This window comes from Podarcis pityusensis (assembly GCF_964106645.2).
Source record: "Podarcis pityusensis genome assembly, chromosome: 5".
NCBI lineage: Eukaryota > Metazoa > Chordata > Lepidosauria > Squamata > Lacertidae > Podarcis > Podarcis pityusensis.
Genome location: NC_138032.1, coordinates 6,189,068 through 6,205,830, shown reverse-complemented (window position 1 = coordinate 6,205,830; position 16,763 = coordinate 6,189,068). Strand labels below are relative to the sequence as shown.

Sequence of the window (16,763 nt, the reverse complement as noted above, 5' to 3'; positions counted from 1 at the left end):
TCTAGGTGATTTTTGACTGAGATCTCAGCATAAATCGCTGAGATCTTTCCTGTCATGGACTGGCTGGAAGCAGAGGACTGGTGGGAGGCACCAGCTGGGGAACCCCTGAAGGAATCCCCAAGGAAAGAAGGCTGAGAGTCAGGGGATTGGTGGTAGGGTGACAATGAGTGGGCAGAGGAAGAAAAGGGAGCAGACGGGGAGGAGGAGGTATCAGCAGCTGAAGAGACAACAGAAGGGGTCTGTGGCAGGGAACAGTCCCGAATCAGAGGCTGGAAAGGAGGAGGGTCAAGAGGCAGAGATGAAGGAGGCTGCTGAAGAAGCCAGGGGGTCTCTCCTTCTTGCTGCAACATTTGCCACACCCTCGTCTCCTGCAAGAAGAGGAGAGACGGACTCTCCCACATGGGTAATATGGGCAACCAAATGGGGTGATTTGCCCTAAAGGGGAGAAATGGAGATCAGACTATTTAAGCCCACTTCGTACCATACTGCACACTCACCTCTTCTCATTTTCTAGTGTGGGCTCTGCTGTTGACTTCTTTGAGGGGACTGAGTATATATATGTACGGTATATATATATGGGGGGGGGGTGACACTAATTGGCCTGTGTAACATCTTTTTTGCCTACTTCATATCATTGAGTGTCATCTGTGTGACTGGAGTGGTGTTTTGTTAGAATTTAGCTCCAGGTGGGTGAGTGGATTTTGGATAATATCTGACTAATATTGGAGCCAGCGTGGTGTTCAGGCCTCTCAGGCGCATCTGGGTCAATGCTCACCAATGGGGCCACGTTGTGCAAGACAGGTTCTGATACCAAATAAACAGGGAGCATGTAATAAACAGAGAGGAGTTTCCAAGGGCCTTGAGCAGCTGGCAGCTAGCTCAGAAAGATGGGAGAGATTAAATCCTTCCTTCAATCCATTCACCTCCTGGATCTCATTGGTTTTGGTTAATTTGGCTGAATTATTCCGATTGCAAATTCTAGAGTTGTTATATTTTAATAAATATAACCAGTTAGCCACCTTTCTGGTCTTGAGTCTTCTTGGGTGTGTTGGCAATTAACCATTAGTACAGTGGTACCTTGGTTCTCAAACTTAATCCATTCCGGGAGTCCATTCAACTCCTGAAACCATTCAAAAACCAAGGAACAGCTTCCAGGTGGCTGCAGGAGCTTCCTGCAGTCAAGCGGAAGCTGTGTTGGACGATCAGCTTTCAAAAAACATTCGCAAACCAGAACACTTACTCCCTGGTTTGTGGCATTCGGGAGCCAAAACGTATGAGTACCAAGGCATTTGAGAACTAAGGTACAACTGTTCTTCAAAAGAACTGGGTATTAGTTATTTAGGAACATCAGAATGAGGAGGGATGGTTTCAGGAAGCGGAGAAGGAATCTTGATTTCATGTGCCCTGGAGACCAAGATAGGCAGCAGAGCAAAAAGGAGGCACGTTCTGGGCTGCTGCTGCTGTGTGCCCCTCCACTGAATACTAAAGGTTGTATATATGTGTAAAATAAGCCATAATCTTAAAACACTATAGCCTCTGCCATGTCTCAACTCCCAACAGAAACATGACCCTGGGTGGGTGTCTGGAACCCTTGTGGCTGGATGATGAGGAGTGGTGGGAGGATCTAGCTGGAGAACCCCCTAGGGAAGCCTCAGAAGAGGCAGGCTTAGAGTCAAGGGAGTGGTGGTGGGACAGGTCAGAGGATGAAAGGGCAGCAGAATAGTTGGATGCTGAGCAAGCAACAGGCTTGAGTGAGAGAGAGGAAGAAGAGGCAGAAAGCACTGCAGACATAGGTCAGGAAGCTGAGGAGGACGATGAGGGGACAAAGGCTGTGACAGCTTCACAGGAGCCTGCCGATCCTACTGTATTCCATTCCCTTCCTCCGTTTTCTCCAGTGACATGGAGGGCCTTGCATGTAGCAGGGCCAATAGCACAGAGAGCACAGGGGGCCCCGTCCCTGACAGAGTTTAAGACTGCTGGGAAAACATCCAGCCAAAGGGGAGACTTAGGGGAAAATAGGAGGCACAGATTGTCAACTGCTTTACTGGGGTTGGTCTTGCCTGTAGGTTTTCTGTTTGTATTCTGTTTCCTTGAATAAAGAATCAACTTCACTGCTCATCCCTGAGTCTCTGTGCTGACCTGCAACAGAACCAGCTCTGACATGCTGGAATCTTGCCTTTGCTCAGCAGAGATTGGGGGACTTGGCCCCCAACCTTTGTAGCAACATATATACCACATCTTTGTGAAGGAGGAGTGAATAAATAAGTGCATCTTTTCTGCTTTTAAACAGAACTTTTAATTTAATTGTAAACACAACTTTTAATTTAATTGTAAACACAACTTTTAATTTCTAGAGTTCCCTGGGGAAAATTGATAGATTGTTAAAACTCTCTGGGAATTATAACTCTGTGAGGGGAATAGGGAAACTCTAACAACTCAAAGGCCCGCGGTTGGCACTGTGGTCTAAACCACTGAACCTAGGGCTTGCCGATCAGAAGGTCGCAGTTCAAAGCCCCATGACGGAGTGAGCTCCCGTTGCTCGGTCCCAGCTCCTGCCAACCTAGCAATTCGAAAGCACATCAAAGTGCAAGTAAGATAAATAAGTACCACTCTGGCGGGAAGGTAAACGGCGTTTCCGTGCGCTGCTCTGGTTTCGTCAGAAGCGGCTTAGTCTTGCTGGTCACATGACCCGGAAAAACTGTCTGTGGACAAACGTTGGCTCCCTCGGCCAGTAAAGCAAGATGAGCGCCGCAACCCCAGAGTCGTTCGCGACTGGACTTAACTGTCAGGGGTCCTTTACCCTTACCTTTTAAACAACTCAACACCCTGAAGAAACTACACTTCCTATTATTCTCTGGGGGAATCCATTACTGTTGGTGCAGGTGGTGCCTGGTACTGAACTTGCACTTTATGCAGCTCATGAACCAACATCCTTCACATGGATAAATAAGGAAGCATTTCCTTCTATGCAGCGGAAACCAAACAGTGTGCACTTGAAGAATAATAAGTTGGTAGCATCAGATAGATAAGAAACCTGGGAATATAATAATTATACTATGATATCTGATGTGAATTAGCCTACAAATATGGCACACAGGTAAAGCTTGTTGATTAATGCAATATGGATGACTCAAGACCTAGCAAACCTCTCCAAACACAATGCCAGAGCAGGGTCATTGGCAGGTGCATAATGGCAGTGGCAGGTGAATGGAGGGCCACAATAATGACACAGGAGACAGGTATTGGGTAGTATTAGGCCACAACATGATTGACTGCAGGAAAGAGTAGGTTTGGCTAAGGCACTGGGCACGTGTCCTGCATCAGGCAGCCCGCCTGCTATCCGATAGTAACTTGTGTTGGGGAGTCACCCCCAACGTGAATTGAATGGCACAATCCCACACAGGCTGCCATTGGGAGAGGTGTTTTGGTCCATTGGTCTCCCAGAGTCACCCCTCCTGGACCCCCCTACCTAGGTACCCCTCTGACTAAGGGTGCAACCCAATGCCTTTTTTTGCCAAAGTTGTGAAAACCTACAAGCTGGTCAGTTTGCTTGCAGGATTAAATTCCTCCCTGGCCCCAAATATGCTGACCATAGCAAGGTCCATAGATAACGTGCCCGCTTCCCCCTCAGGCAGGCCCCTAAGGACTGGGTGGGTGGGGAAATCCCAGAATGATTGGCTAACAGGGCGGCCAACACCTGGCCAACCCCCTTAAATGCTTGCAGCCCCCAAGCCCCAGACCTCAATTGGCTGAGCAGGCAATGCCCGCCCTTACCTGAGGGCCCGATGCAGCCAGAGGTGAGCAGTGCCAGCCATTCCCTCCCTTGGCTGCACCAGAAGATGGCAGCCTTCCTGAACCCACCATGGCCGTGCCATGTGACAGTGGCTGCCCATCCAGAGTCTCAGGTGAGTGGATAGAACGGAGACTTGGAGACTCATAAGTCAGTTTTTTATTCAAGAAAATAGTATATAAGCAGAATGCCCACAGGCATGGCTGCCCTCAGTGGCGTTGTTGCCAAGACTTGGCCCCTCCTGCTTCCTCCTAAAGCCCCTCCTCTGGATGTTTCCCAAGCAGGCGTAAACTCTGGTGGGAAGGGTCCCCCTTGGGCTTCCTGAGCCTTCTGTTCAGCTACATGCAACGACCTGCATGACATTGGAGTCAAGGGAGGAGGTGGGACCAGGTAGCTGCTGAGAAGCTGTTTCAGCTTTTCGGTTGCAGCTTCTTCCTCTTCTCTTTGAGGTCCCGGACCTGAGGTGCCTTCCTCTGCACCCTGCCCTGCCTTTGAAGGATTTTCTTCCTCTGGCTCTTCTTTTTCCCTTGAGCCTGTTGCTTCTTCTGCCTCCCAGACTCCCTCCTCCTCTGACATGTCTTCAGAGTCCCACCACCACAATCCTGGCTCTGAGTCTTCCTCCTCTGCTGCTTCTCTAAGGTGTTCCCCGGCTGGTGCCTCCAACCACTCCTCTTCATCCAGAAAGTCCCTGGCACACAACCATGAGAAATTATTATTGGCTATTACATCAGTAGTCACGGGTAAACAATTGCGGCACAGAAAAATATCTGCTTCAAAAACAATTGTGTTCTTAAATGAATTCTTCGCTGGGGGTTCACTATAAAACCCTTGATGATTGTGAAAATATTTTTGTAGACTTTACTTGACAATAGAAAAGACTTGAAACAGAATCCAAGACTCTGTGTAATAAAACAAAAGGGTGGACTATTTTTTCCTTCAGTTACTAGATATTACAAGACTCACTTCAAAAAATGGTTTCACTTGGGTACACCTTTAATTCTTGAGCAAATTAAGGCCTTGTTTTTTAAAAAACCACAACAACAAAAACCACAACCCTTTCTGGTACTGTATGATATCTGAGAAGGAAATACTTAAGTCATGAGTTAAAAATAAATAAATTGAGATATATACATACACCTGTACAACTGAGATTTGGGCTACCATAAAAAATTGACCTTGAGGCGCCCCAAAGGGCTACTTCAGCATTTCCCTAGTAAACTATTTTATTTTAGAGGATGATCTGTGCCTATAAATCTGGGCGCAGAATCTGGCTACCAACCAGGACGTCTTGTGATCTTTGCCTAAGAGGAGAGAATTAAGTTGTCTGAAAGATTAGCGAACCTCTTCAGCAAAGGATCAATGGTGTCTCTACGGATCTCAACATAAAGTCAAACTCTGTACATCCGGGTATGGTTGAATGCGCCACAAGACACCATAAGCCTTAAGGAAAGTTTCTAGAAATTTATCTTTAGAAGGCATTTAATACCAAAGTGTATTAATTGCATATACTCAACAGTTGATAGCTTTTGTTAGAGGTGTAAAATGCCTCTGTCAATACACTACACATCTTTCGGAAATGTCCCCAAATAACAACATTCTGACCTGATGTTATCAAGGAAATATACTACTAAGTGGGCCTTCTTTTCAGCTAAATTAAGATAGTAGTATTGACAAATGATGGAGAGATGACCCTTATTTATTAAGTGAAGCCATAATAACCATTGCCTACAACTGGGGCAAAAAAATATAGAGGACTTTATTGAATAGAGTTAGGGAATATAGCATAAATGCTAAAATGACAAATCTGATTCGGGGTAGTGGGGCTATGTAAGAATATGATTGCTTTGTTGAAAAAGTAACCTTTTTAATTACCGTATTTTTCACTCTATAAGACGCACCAGACCATAAGATGCACCTAGTTTTTGGAGGAGGAAAACAAGGAAAAAAATATTCTGAATCCCAGATGCCAGAACAGCAAGAGGGATCTGGCTTCTGGGATAGCCTCTTGCTGTCTTGGCTTATGGGATAGCTGTGCGCAGCCTCTCCTGGGCAGGGGGATGAAGGCTGTACAGTACTGCTATAATGAAGTACAAGAAAATCTGAATCTATGTTTTGCTGGGAATGCTGTGAGAGTTTTATTTACTCTGTTAAATGCATTGCTCTTCTTTTGCTTCATTTCTTTTTTCCCTTCACCCTCATCTCTCTTTTTTTTCATTTTCTCTTCTTCTCATTAAATCCACATGCAGCAGGGTTTCTGCGAACCTCACATCATCAGGTGGAGGGAGATCAAAGAGGAAATTAAGGGTTCCACAAAGACCGAATTACTGATTTGAGCCCCAAAGTAGCTGTTGATCTTCTTGAGCTAAAGCTTAGTGGAACCACAAGACAAAGCTATGTGGACAACTGCATGGTGCGGTGGTGGAGCTTTTGGGGACTGTGTACCATATCTTCCAACATTCCTCAGATAAAAATAGGGACATTCTATTCTACGTCTGTATCACTGCTGGGGAGGGGGCTTTTTAAAATTGATCTCCAATGTTACATTTTTACATAGTTCTTACTGTATATGTGGATGTTTGCTATAAACTCACTTTTATGAATACCGTTGTACAAATATTTTTCTTAAATATTTTTCTCAAATAAAACATAATCATGAGGAGAGTTTTCACATATTAAGTAGCCACCCCTAGGCTTGTGGATGGCAGGATCTAGAATCAGCCTACTTTGAAAGCAGTGTGTTGAGGACAAGCAGGAAGAATTCTGCTTTGAGGGGGAAAATATTAAGTAAATAAAGTTTAAATAAAACATTGTTGGACTTCTGGGTCTTCTCTTGGCCTTGGGTCCCCGGCAAATGTCCCCAACTTGCCACCCTCTGGAGTTGGCCCTGGATATTCAATTAAGTTTTACTCAGAGTAGAACCATTGAAATTAATAGACATGACTGACTTGGGGCCCTTAACTTGAATGGGTCATTTCTGAGTAAAACTTGCTTGTATACCACCCTATAAAACCATTTCTAAAATCATACAGTTGTTATTGAGTAAAATGATAGGGTTACATGCATTAGCCTTTTTAAATAAGGTGCCTAAATATCAAAATACTAGGTGCTTTTCTGATTTCGGATGGCAACTTATTCCAGACAGCTGGAGCTGCGTTACTAAAAGCCCAATTTCTATGCATACTAAGTATAGAAAATGCACTGGTCAGGCAGGGAGATAGGGAAACTTGTAGGTTAAAGCAGAAGTAAAGCTGTTGCTAGGGACTGGGGAGAAGCATCTAGGAAGCTCTTTTCCAGGTGACAGGTCGCCCCAATATTTCCTTTTCCTCTTCACTGCTTTACAGTGGCATTTTCCCCACCTACACAGGTAAAGCGGCTCAGGAGGAAGAGAAGCCTGGCTGACAGACTACCCTTACATCCTGGAAGGAGATAACCATTCTCATCCACATGATACACAGGTCACGTGGAATCCACTGAGAAGTGGCACCAGAACTGGCCTTGCCACCAAGAGCCAATGCCAGGACCAAACTAGACATGGCAGCAGGCAGCTCCATCTCATGTTTTCCCTAACTATTCACAGGGATGGGAGGGCCCAATTCTCATGGAAATGGCATCCCTGGGGAAAGGTGAGACTTATGGCAGTTTGCATTCTTTCTCTCTCTGCTTCTGCTTCGTTTTGGCAGGCCATGGTGTGCATGAGAAGTCAGCAATGGCCTTATTCTGGAGGCATGTTAAAAGTTCTCCAAGCCCTTTGCAAAGAGGAAAGCAAAGAGGAGGTTAATAAAAATCAAGGAAAATCGTCTTCCATTGTGTTTTCTAGTACAGTAGAACCTCGGTTTTCTAACATAATCTGTTCCAGAAGACTGTTCAACTTCCAAAACATTTGAAAACCAAAAACTCAATACAGAAGCCTCAAAAAGAAAAATTAATACAGAAAACTCCATACAGAAGCCTCCTTGGAAGTTCGACTCCCGAGGCACGTTCGAAAACGGAAGCATTTATTTCCGGGTTTACCTGGGTTTACGCCATTCAAGTTCCAAAACGTTTGAAAACCAAGGTTCCACTGTATCTTAAATCCACACTTGTGAACAATTAGGTACTACGTCATTAATTTCCAGAGATGTTGCCCTGTTAATCTTTTTGTAGCATCATCAAAGAGGCTTGGGATACTTTAAAAGTGGGTCATCATGCACCTGCATGAGATGTGCAGTCCTGAATTATTACAACAGGGCACAGTACCCTTCTGATCTGAAAAAACAAAACAAAAAACACACACAACACATTCCTACGTTTGTTCTGAAAACGTTCCATTGATACCTGGGTGTAAGCGTTACTTGCAAGAGCTACTGAATACAGAGGGAGGTGCACAGCAGTGATGAGAGAATCATAGAATCATAGAATCATAGAGTTGGAAGAGACCACAAGGGCCATCGAGTCCAACCCCCTGCCAAGCAGCTCAGCGAGAGTAGCCGGGGCCATATGAGGTGAGAGAAGGAGGGATGGACTGCAGTCAGGATAAGCTCCTGTAATTCCCTGTCCAGCTGCCGCCGCTTTCCACCTACTCCTTGTCAGAGGTTCACTTCAGCCAGCAGTGAGCCTGACTGCTTTCCTTGCCAGTCCCTCTCCCTTTCCCTTTCAGTCCTTTTGAGTTGCATAAGCACTAATTTCAGTGGCCAAAATCCAGTGCCTCTCTCTTCTTGCCGTCCATTGCACAAAATAGTGGTGGCACTTGTTGGGCTGCCCCAGAAGCTACGTGCCTTTGCCACTGAGCACCATAACCCTGAAGCAAACACATCACACACAGCCTGCTGGGCTGCTGAGCCTGAGCAATCATTTTCTGACAGTCTCAGCCGCAAGGCTGGTTATTCCCAGCCCAAGCTCAAGATAAGGGAAGTCCAGGGACATACCTTGAGCTAAAATATAGCAACCACTCTATAGCCAATTGTGAGAATAACTGGCTTAGGCATGCTTTGTCCATGCATATTCTCAGCCAATCTTCTTCTTCTTTGGCAATCACTCGTAGCCGAGTAAGATTGTCTTCCAAAGACATCCGCACAACATGACCAGTCCAACAAAGTTGATGTCGAAGAATCATTGCTTCAACACTGTTCCAACAGAAAAAACGATGCTTTTGTGTACTTGCTAGGATAGTATAAATGCTTTTGTATTTTGTGTGTTCATAATAATAATATAATCATTTATTATTTCTACCCCACCCATCTGGCTGGGTTTCCCCAGCCACTCTGGGGGGCTTCCAACAGAAGGTTAAAATTACATTAAAACATCAGTCATTAAAAGCTTCCCTAAACAGGGCTGCCTTCAGATGTCTTCTAAATGTCATATAGTTGTTTATTTCTTTGACATCTGATGGGAGGGTGTTCCACAGGGTGGGCACCACTACTGAGAAGGCCCTCTGCTTGGTTCCCTGTAACTTCACTCTCGCAGTGAGGGAACTGCCAGAAGGCCCTCAGTGTTGAACCTCAGTGTCCGGGTAGAACGGTGGGAGTGGAGACGCGCCTTCAGGTATACAGGACCGAAGCTGTTTAGGGCTTTAAAGGTCAGCACTCAGTCTTTGGGAAACATCCTATCAAGTCTGTATTCTGCAGGATCAAATAAACTTTTTTCACCCTTCCACCCATTGTGTTTTATTGGCGTTGGAAAGACAGAGAAGAAGGTCTTGTCTTCAATAACATCACGTTGCCCTGCTTGGAAAAATTGGGTTTTGGTGGGACACAGTGTGAAAGCATGGTTGCTAAGCAGTTTCTGTGGCTGCCAAGGAAGAAACAGGGCAGTTAACGGTTATATTGTGTGCTGATTTGGGCCTGTGTACAGATCCTTCTTGAAAGTTTTGTCATTGCTTCTTGAAATGCTGTTGATTTGTCCTTTCTTAATGACATTTTTAGGAATTGTTCTGGTAACTGAGTCTGTGTTTGAAAGCACAAAGAAAATAATGAGCCAGGCCTTTGTGTTATGCAGCTCTGGTACTGAGGATTGCCCTCTGGTGCAAATATGTTGGAAATTCGCCAACTTGCATCCTACAATGGGTGGGGACTGGGTAAGTTGCTGGAATGCAGAACTGTGACTGGGGGTGTGCAACAAGGAGAAAGATGAAGGCTTGAAGAAAACCTGAAGGACTGGAATTTTCTTGAAAGAAATAAGCTATAACTGTAATTGTTAAAAGTGCAATTGTCTTTTATCTTCTGTTTTAATTATGTGTGTTCTAATGCCTTCATTAACTTGTATGTAATTTCCACACAAAAAGTGGATCTGCTCTGTTTCAGCACCCAGAAAAATGTCCTAACACTTGCAATCAGGAACCTTGATAGAGTTTCTGATTCTGGGCAGCCTCTAAAAACGTTGAAAATAAAACAAGTGAAGAAACACAAATTGAAGAGCAGCATCAGAATAAAACCATATAAAGGGAATGAAACTGATTATACCTGAAGGAGCATCTCCACCCTCATCATTCTGCCTGGACACTGAGGTCCAGCGCCGAGGGCCTTCTGGCTGTTCCCTCACTGTGAGAAGTGAAGTTACAGGGAACCAGGCAGAGGGCCTTCTCAGCAGTGGCGCCTGCCCTGTGGGACGTCCTCCCACCAGATGTCAAAGAGATAAACAACTACCTGACATTTAGAAGACATCTGAAGGCAGCCCTGTTTAGGGAAGCTTCTAATGTCTGGCATTTTAATGTATTTTTAATCTTCGTTGGAAGCCCTCAGAGTGGCTGGGGAAACCCAGCCAGGTGGGCAGGGTACAAATAAATTATTATTATTATTAAAGTTTACTGGGATAAAACAGTTTTCAAGGACTGTTTAAGGGTAGCAAGAAAGTAAGTCAAGCAGCGTTCAAGTGGAGGGCCACCACTGAAAAGGTCATTTGTCACTGAAACTCATGAATCTGATTGACCTTAGTGGTGTAGACTAGAGAGCAGAACATCTAAGCCTTGGAGCTTCTAAGGCCATCTTCAAGCCCAAGCTGATTTACATGGGTATGGGTAGCTAAGACCTGCCCTTGTAAGTGCCTGGCTGACGTATTCAGCTATGCCATTGAAACCCTCATTAATCTCTGGCATAGGGACTCGTGCCCATCATATGTGCTTGACTCATTCCCCTTCGTGGTTCAGTCAGTGTCAATAAGATTATTTTGATTTGCCTATGATTACTGCTTTACTGTGAAGTGGCACTTCCGCAATTGAAAGAGGCTTTTATTATGTTATTACACCTCTTTCATCTGACCTCACATATTATAGATCAGATTACAATTTGCTGTATTGATTTAAGGTAGTGCGCACCAGCTACAGGCCTTCTCGGGATGGCACGGGTTTCCTTTATCCTTCTAAATCTGGTTTCTGGGTTGCTTTGTGGATTGAAAGTGCCTCTTCCTCCTGGTTGAATTGCTAGCACTGGGAGAAGGACAAAGGTAGGGAGGCCCAGCTATCTTCTTAGGGCCTTTCCATGGCTATCAGTACTATCAACCATATTTCCTTTTCATCTCTCTGTGTAGGTTTACGCTGGCTGACACAGAGATGAAGTGACTCCCTACCTACATTATAGGTAGGTGCCAGAAGTTGGTTCTGGTAGACAATTAACTTATTGCAAAGGACTTTCCTATACTATTCAGCAGGATTGTTTGCCATGCTGATTCATATTCACATGAAGCCTTCGTACATAGTCACCCAGAGGATCGTACAGTAAATACCATGTCTTTAGTATGCTGTCGTAGCTGCAAATCTGCTTTTCATTTAATCTGCAGGCAGCAGGGATTCTGTAACCATGACATGACATGAGTGATAGATTGAACAAGGAAGAATCAATCAAAGATCAATCTAGGCAAAAATTGTAGAAGAGAGAAATAACAGTGACCTTATTGTGGGTGTCTGCTATAGATTGTGGAGTCAGACTGAAGGCTTGGATGATGTCCTCCTAGAGCAGATTGCCAAACATTCAAAAAGGACAGATAAAGTAGTCACAGGAGACTTGAACTTCCTCGAAAACTGTCGGAACTCAAAGTGATCCTTAAAATTTAACAAAAATATTTTTTTTAAAAAAAAAAAACAAAAAACTGTGAGTCTGTAAGTGACTGTGGAGGCCTATTCTGGATCCACACGTCCTTTCACAGTGGGGACATACCGTATTTCCCCGTGTATTGGGCGAGGTTTTCTGACTCAAAAATCATGTCCAAAAACGGGTTGTCCAATACACAAATAGTAGCATGGCGGGGGGCGAGGAGAGAAGTGCCGCGCCACCAGCCATTCGGTTGGTGGGAGCACGGCTTCCCCAGATGCCGCAGCAAGCAGGGAGTGATCTGGGGGGTGCTTCCTGCCCACAGCTGGGGGGGGGAGAAGCTGCGTACCGTAAGCCAGCTCTTTGGCTGGAGCACAAATTCACTCGATGCTACTGTGCACAGGAAGCACTCCCTGGATCGTTTCCCATGCGTGGCAGCATCAGGGGAGGTTGCGCTCCTGCAAATCGGATGGCTGGAGGAAGGGCAAATTCATCCGATGCTGCTGCGCGCAGGAAACGATCTAGGGATTGTTTCCTCCCTGCAACTGCGAGAGGAGAGAGGCTCAACAACTTTGGGCCATCTTCCCTCATTTTCTTAAAATTTAGTCCCCCAAAATGGGGGGATCTTACACAAGGGGGCATCCTATAGACAGAAAAGTACGGTAGGTTTCTGGGTGGGAGTTGATCACGGTAAGGGTTTACCAAGCATGCCTTTCTCTTAGCACGTTTCTCCCTTTTGTCCTGAGTTTGAGTGTCTTCAAAGCCCATGACATCTTTGGTAAAGGCTGTTCTCCAACTGGAGCGCTCACAGGCCAGTGTTTCTCAGTTGTCAGTGTTTATACTACATTTTTTTAGATTTGCCTTGAGAGAGTCTTTAAACCTCTTTTGTTGACCACCGGCATTACGCTTTCCATTTTTTAGTTCAGAATAGAGTAGTCGCTTTGGAAGACGATAATCAGGCATCTGCACAACATGATCAGTCCAACGAACTTGATGTTGAAGAATCATTGTCCCTATTATCAAAAAGGGGAAAAGAGAGGACCCAAATAATTACCGCCCAGTCAGTCTGACATCAATACCAGGGAAGATTCTGGAGCAGATCATTAAGCAAACAGTCTGTGAGCACCTAGAAAGGAATGCTGTGATCACCAATAGTCAGCATGGATTTCTGAAAAATAAGTCATGTCAGACTAACCTGATCTCGTTTTTTGACAGAATTACAAGCCTGGTAGATGAAGGGAACGCAGTGGATGTAGCCTACCTTGATTTCAGCAAGGCATTTGACAAGCTGCCCCATGATATTCTTGTAAAGAAGCTGGTAAAATGTGGTCTTGACTATGCTACCACTCAGTGGATTTGTAACTGGCTGACTGACCGAACCCAAAGGGTGCTCATCAATGGTTCCTCTTCATCCTGGAGAAGAGTGACTAGTGGGGTGCCACAGGGTTCTGTCTTGGGTCCGGTCTTATTCAACATCTTTATCAACGACTTGGATGATGGACTCAAGGGCATCCTGATCAAATTTGCAGATGACACCAAACTGGGAGGGGTGGCTAACACCCCAGAGGACAGGATCACACTTCAAAACGACCTTGACAGATTAGAGAACTGGGCCAAAACAAACAAGATGAATTTTAACAGGGAGAAATGTAAAGTATTGCACTTGGGCAAAAAAAATGAGAGGCACAAATACAAGATGGGTGACACCTGGCTTGAGAGCAGTACATGTGAAAAGGATCTAGGAGTCTTGGTTGACCACAAACTTGACATGAGCCAACAGTGTGACGCGGCAGCTAAAAAAGCCAATGCAATTCTGGGCTGCATCAATAGGAGTATAGCATCTAGATCAAGGGAAGTAATAGTGCCACTGTATTCTGCTCTGGTCAGACCTCACCTGGAGTACTGTGTCCAGTTCTGGGCACCACAGTTCAAGAAGGACACTGACAAACTGGAACGTGTCCAGAGGAGGGCAACCAAAATGGTCAAAGGCCTGGAAACGATTCCTTATGAGGAACGGCTAAGAGAGCTGGGCATGTTTAGCCTGGAGAAGAGGAGGTTAAGGGGTGATATGATAGCCATGTTCAAATATATAAAAGGATGTCACATAGAGGAGGGAGAAAGGTTGTTTTCTGCTGCTCCAGAGAAGCGGACACGGAGCAATGGATCCAAACTACAAGAAAGAAGATTCCACCTAAACATTCGGAAGAACTTCCTGACAGTAAGAGCTGTTCGACAGTGGAATTTGCTGCCAAGGAGTGTGGTGGAGTCTCCTTCTTTGGAGGTCTTTAAGCAGAGGCTTGACAACCATATGTCAGGAGTGCTCTGATGGTGTTTCCTGCTTGGCAGGGGGTTGGACTCGATGGCCCCTGTAGTCTCTTCCAACTCTATGATTCTATTCTATTCTATGATAGCCATGTTCCAATATATAAAAGGATGTCACATAGAGGAGGGAGAAAGGTTGTTTTCTGCTGCTCCAGAGAAGCGGACACGGAGCAATGGATCCAAACTACAAGAAAGAAGATTCCACCTAAACATTAGGAAGAACTTCCTGACAGTAAGAGCTGTTCGACAGTGGAATTTGCTGCCAAGGAGTGTGGTGAAGTCTCCTTCTTTGGAGGTCTTTAAGCAGAGGCTTGACAACCATATGTCAGGAGTGCTCTGATGGTGTTTCCTGCTTGGCAGGGGGTTGGACTCGATGGCCCTTGTGGTCTCTTCCAACTCTATGATTCTATGATTCTATGATTCATTGCTTCAGCAATGGTGATCTTTGCTTCTTCCAATACACAGCCTTAGTTTGCCTGTCTTCCCAAGTGATGTGTACAATTTTTCAGAGACACTGTTGATTGAATCTGTCAAGGAGTTGAAGATGGTGTTTATAAGTGGACCATGTTTCACAAGCATACAGTAAGGCTAGTAGTACAATAGCTTTGTAAACAGGCATTTTGGTTTCCCTGTGAATGTTCCAGTCCTCAAACACTCTACACTTCAATCGGGAGAAAGCTGCACTCACAGAGCTCAGGTGATGCTGGATTTTGGCATCAATGTCGGCCCTTGTGGAAAGATAATTGCCCAGGTAAGAGAAGTTTCAAAGAGTATCTTAGAGGGTATAATAGTCAGTTTAACCTACAAGTAGGAATGAACATATGAACAGCAGAAAACATTAAATAAAGGAAGAATTGATATGAAAATGAGTGGAATAATAGATTATGCAGCCAACGAAAGACTACCTAGAATGCCATAGAGAGAATGCCTGGGAAGTCCAGGGAAAAGATAATGATGAATTATTATGAATTATGAATGATGAATTATATATAAGTTGTAAAATGCATAAACAAAACAAACAAACAAACAAAAAACTCAAAGTTCAGGGTAGGTGTCATCCCAGCTGTACATTGTCGTACTTTTCCCAGAGTCACTCTTGACAAGTTAAGATGACAGGTGGCTATGGTTTCACTGGAGATGAGATTTGCAGTGCACCCAGCCCCCTTGTGATCCACAGGGGGAAAGAAAACAAAGGAAGGTCCCTCCACACATGCTTGGTTAAGGGTGGGTAGATGGAACACAGTAAGTAAACTGAAAGGAACAACCATAGTCCAAAAGACTTGGTGTTGTGGTTATTCACTCACTAAGCAAGGCCTCCCCCTTTACACATAGAAGTTAGTTAGATACCAACTTCCAAGCGTATTCAAATTAGCTTAGCCATAGTTAGCTAGCTAACAACTCCAACAGAGCCTCCTTCTGGCTACACATCAGTCTCAAGGAACAACCCTAGACTTCACTGGCACATGTACCAAAGGAACAGGCGAAACTTCTGCTGCCTTGCTGGCACAGGATTTTAAAGGGGACAACTTAACTTACTGCTCAAGGCACAGATTGCTGGTCCCTGACTTTGTGCTCCTCTTGCTTCAAGATCAGGTATACCCACCTTCCTTCCTTCCTTCCTTCCTTCCTTCCTTCCTTCCTTCTCCACCCCCGCTTTTCCTTTAGTGTGAGTCTGTAGCAAACTGTTGAACTCACTCTCTGGGCTTTTGGGTAGCTAGGGATTCTTTTAGTCTATAGATTTCCAGGTTAGCGCCATCGGCGAATGTCGGAGTTCCTCCGACTGGAGGAACTGGCTCCGTGGAAACTGGGTCTTCCCGCCGCGGCGAAGGTGGGGACCCGCTAGAAATCCCAGGCGGAGGAAGCCTGGGAACGTGGGGTTCGGCAGGGCACCAGGAGTGCCCCCCCTACTCACGGGGAACGCCTTTTTGGGGTTCCGGAGTGAAGTGGGGTGAGCGGCGCGGTGCTGCGAACTGATTGCTACTTTCACGGAGTGAAGCCGCACAGCCATTGCCGGAGAGCGCTGACTTTTTCCTGTGGACAATTGGATTTAAAACAAGTACCCGTGAGTAGAAACGGAAAATTGGATCAAGAAATATCTTAATTTGGCACCGAAGCGGGAAGGTTCGAAACAGGAAGTCCGCCTTCCACTTTTTGTATATAGACTGAAGCAAAAACATTGTAAGCTAAAGCCTGGAAAGTTGTTAAAAAAGTCTAAATTTCCTTCATTTATAACTACTGAAACCCCCTTGGAAGCAGGAGAAAAAGGGGGGGGGGACTTTGTGTAACGCCTGCAGGAGAGGGAGTGAAGAAAGATAAGTTTCCACCGTCTCTAACCTGGGAACGGGGTGTCAGAGACAGAAATTGTTGGAGAGGTTCATTTGCTGTGAATGGAATACTTTGACAGATAGCTAAAGAAGAGAAATAAACTGATTCCAATGTTGCCTTTTGCATTCTAAAGAAACAAAATATCTGAAAAATGAAAGTAATTTTCCTTTGTTGGACTTGCCTTAAAAAGATGGATACAAATAGAAATTGTCTCCTCTAGAGGGAGCTTGCTAAATTGTTGCTGCAGTCTACTTGAGGACTCCACAGCTGTGAGATTAAGATCGTGGGACTAGTCCTTTTGACCTTGACTAAATATGAGCTGGGAG

The 16,763-nt window shown here is 45.0% G+C and overlaps 2 protein-coding genes and 1 long non-coding RNA gene across 3 annotated transcripts in view; 1 reads left to right on the top strand and 2 right to left on the bottom strand.

The window, feature by feature from the left end:
• Positions 1 to 16,763, top strand: part of LOC308478401 (cytochrome P450 2J4-like) — a 439,957-nt gene that overhangs the window by 201,037 nt on the left and 222,157 nt on the right. The window lies entirely within an intron of this gene.
• Positions 1 to 16,763, bottom strand: part of LOC308478396 (cytochrome P450 2J5-like) — a 185,681-nt gene that overhangs the window by 139,744 nt on the left and 29,174 nt on the right. The gene's annotated exons all lie outside the window — the stretch shown is intronic.
• Positions 3,935 to 8,146, bottom strand: LOC308478578. Its single transcript, XR_013987173.1, has 2 exons — positions 8,105 to 8,146; positions 3,935 to 4,478 (listed from the first exon to the last, which is right to left on the bottom strand). It is a non-coding gene; the product is annotated as an uncharacterized lncRNA (long non-coding RNA).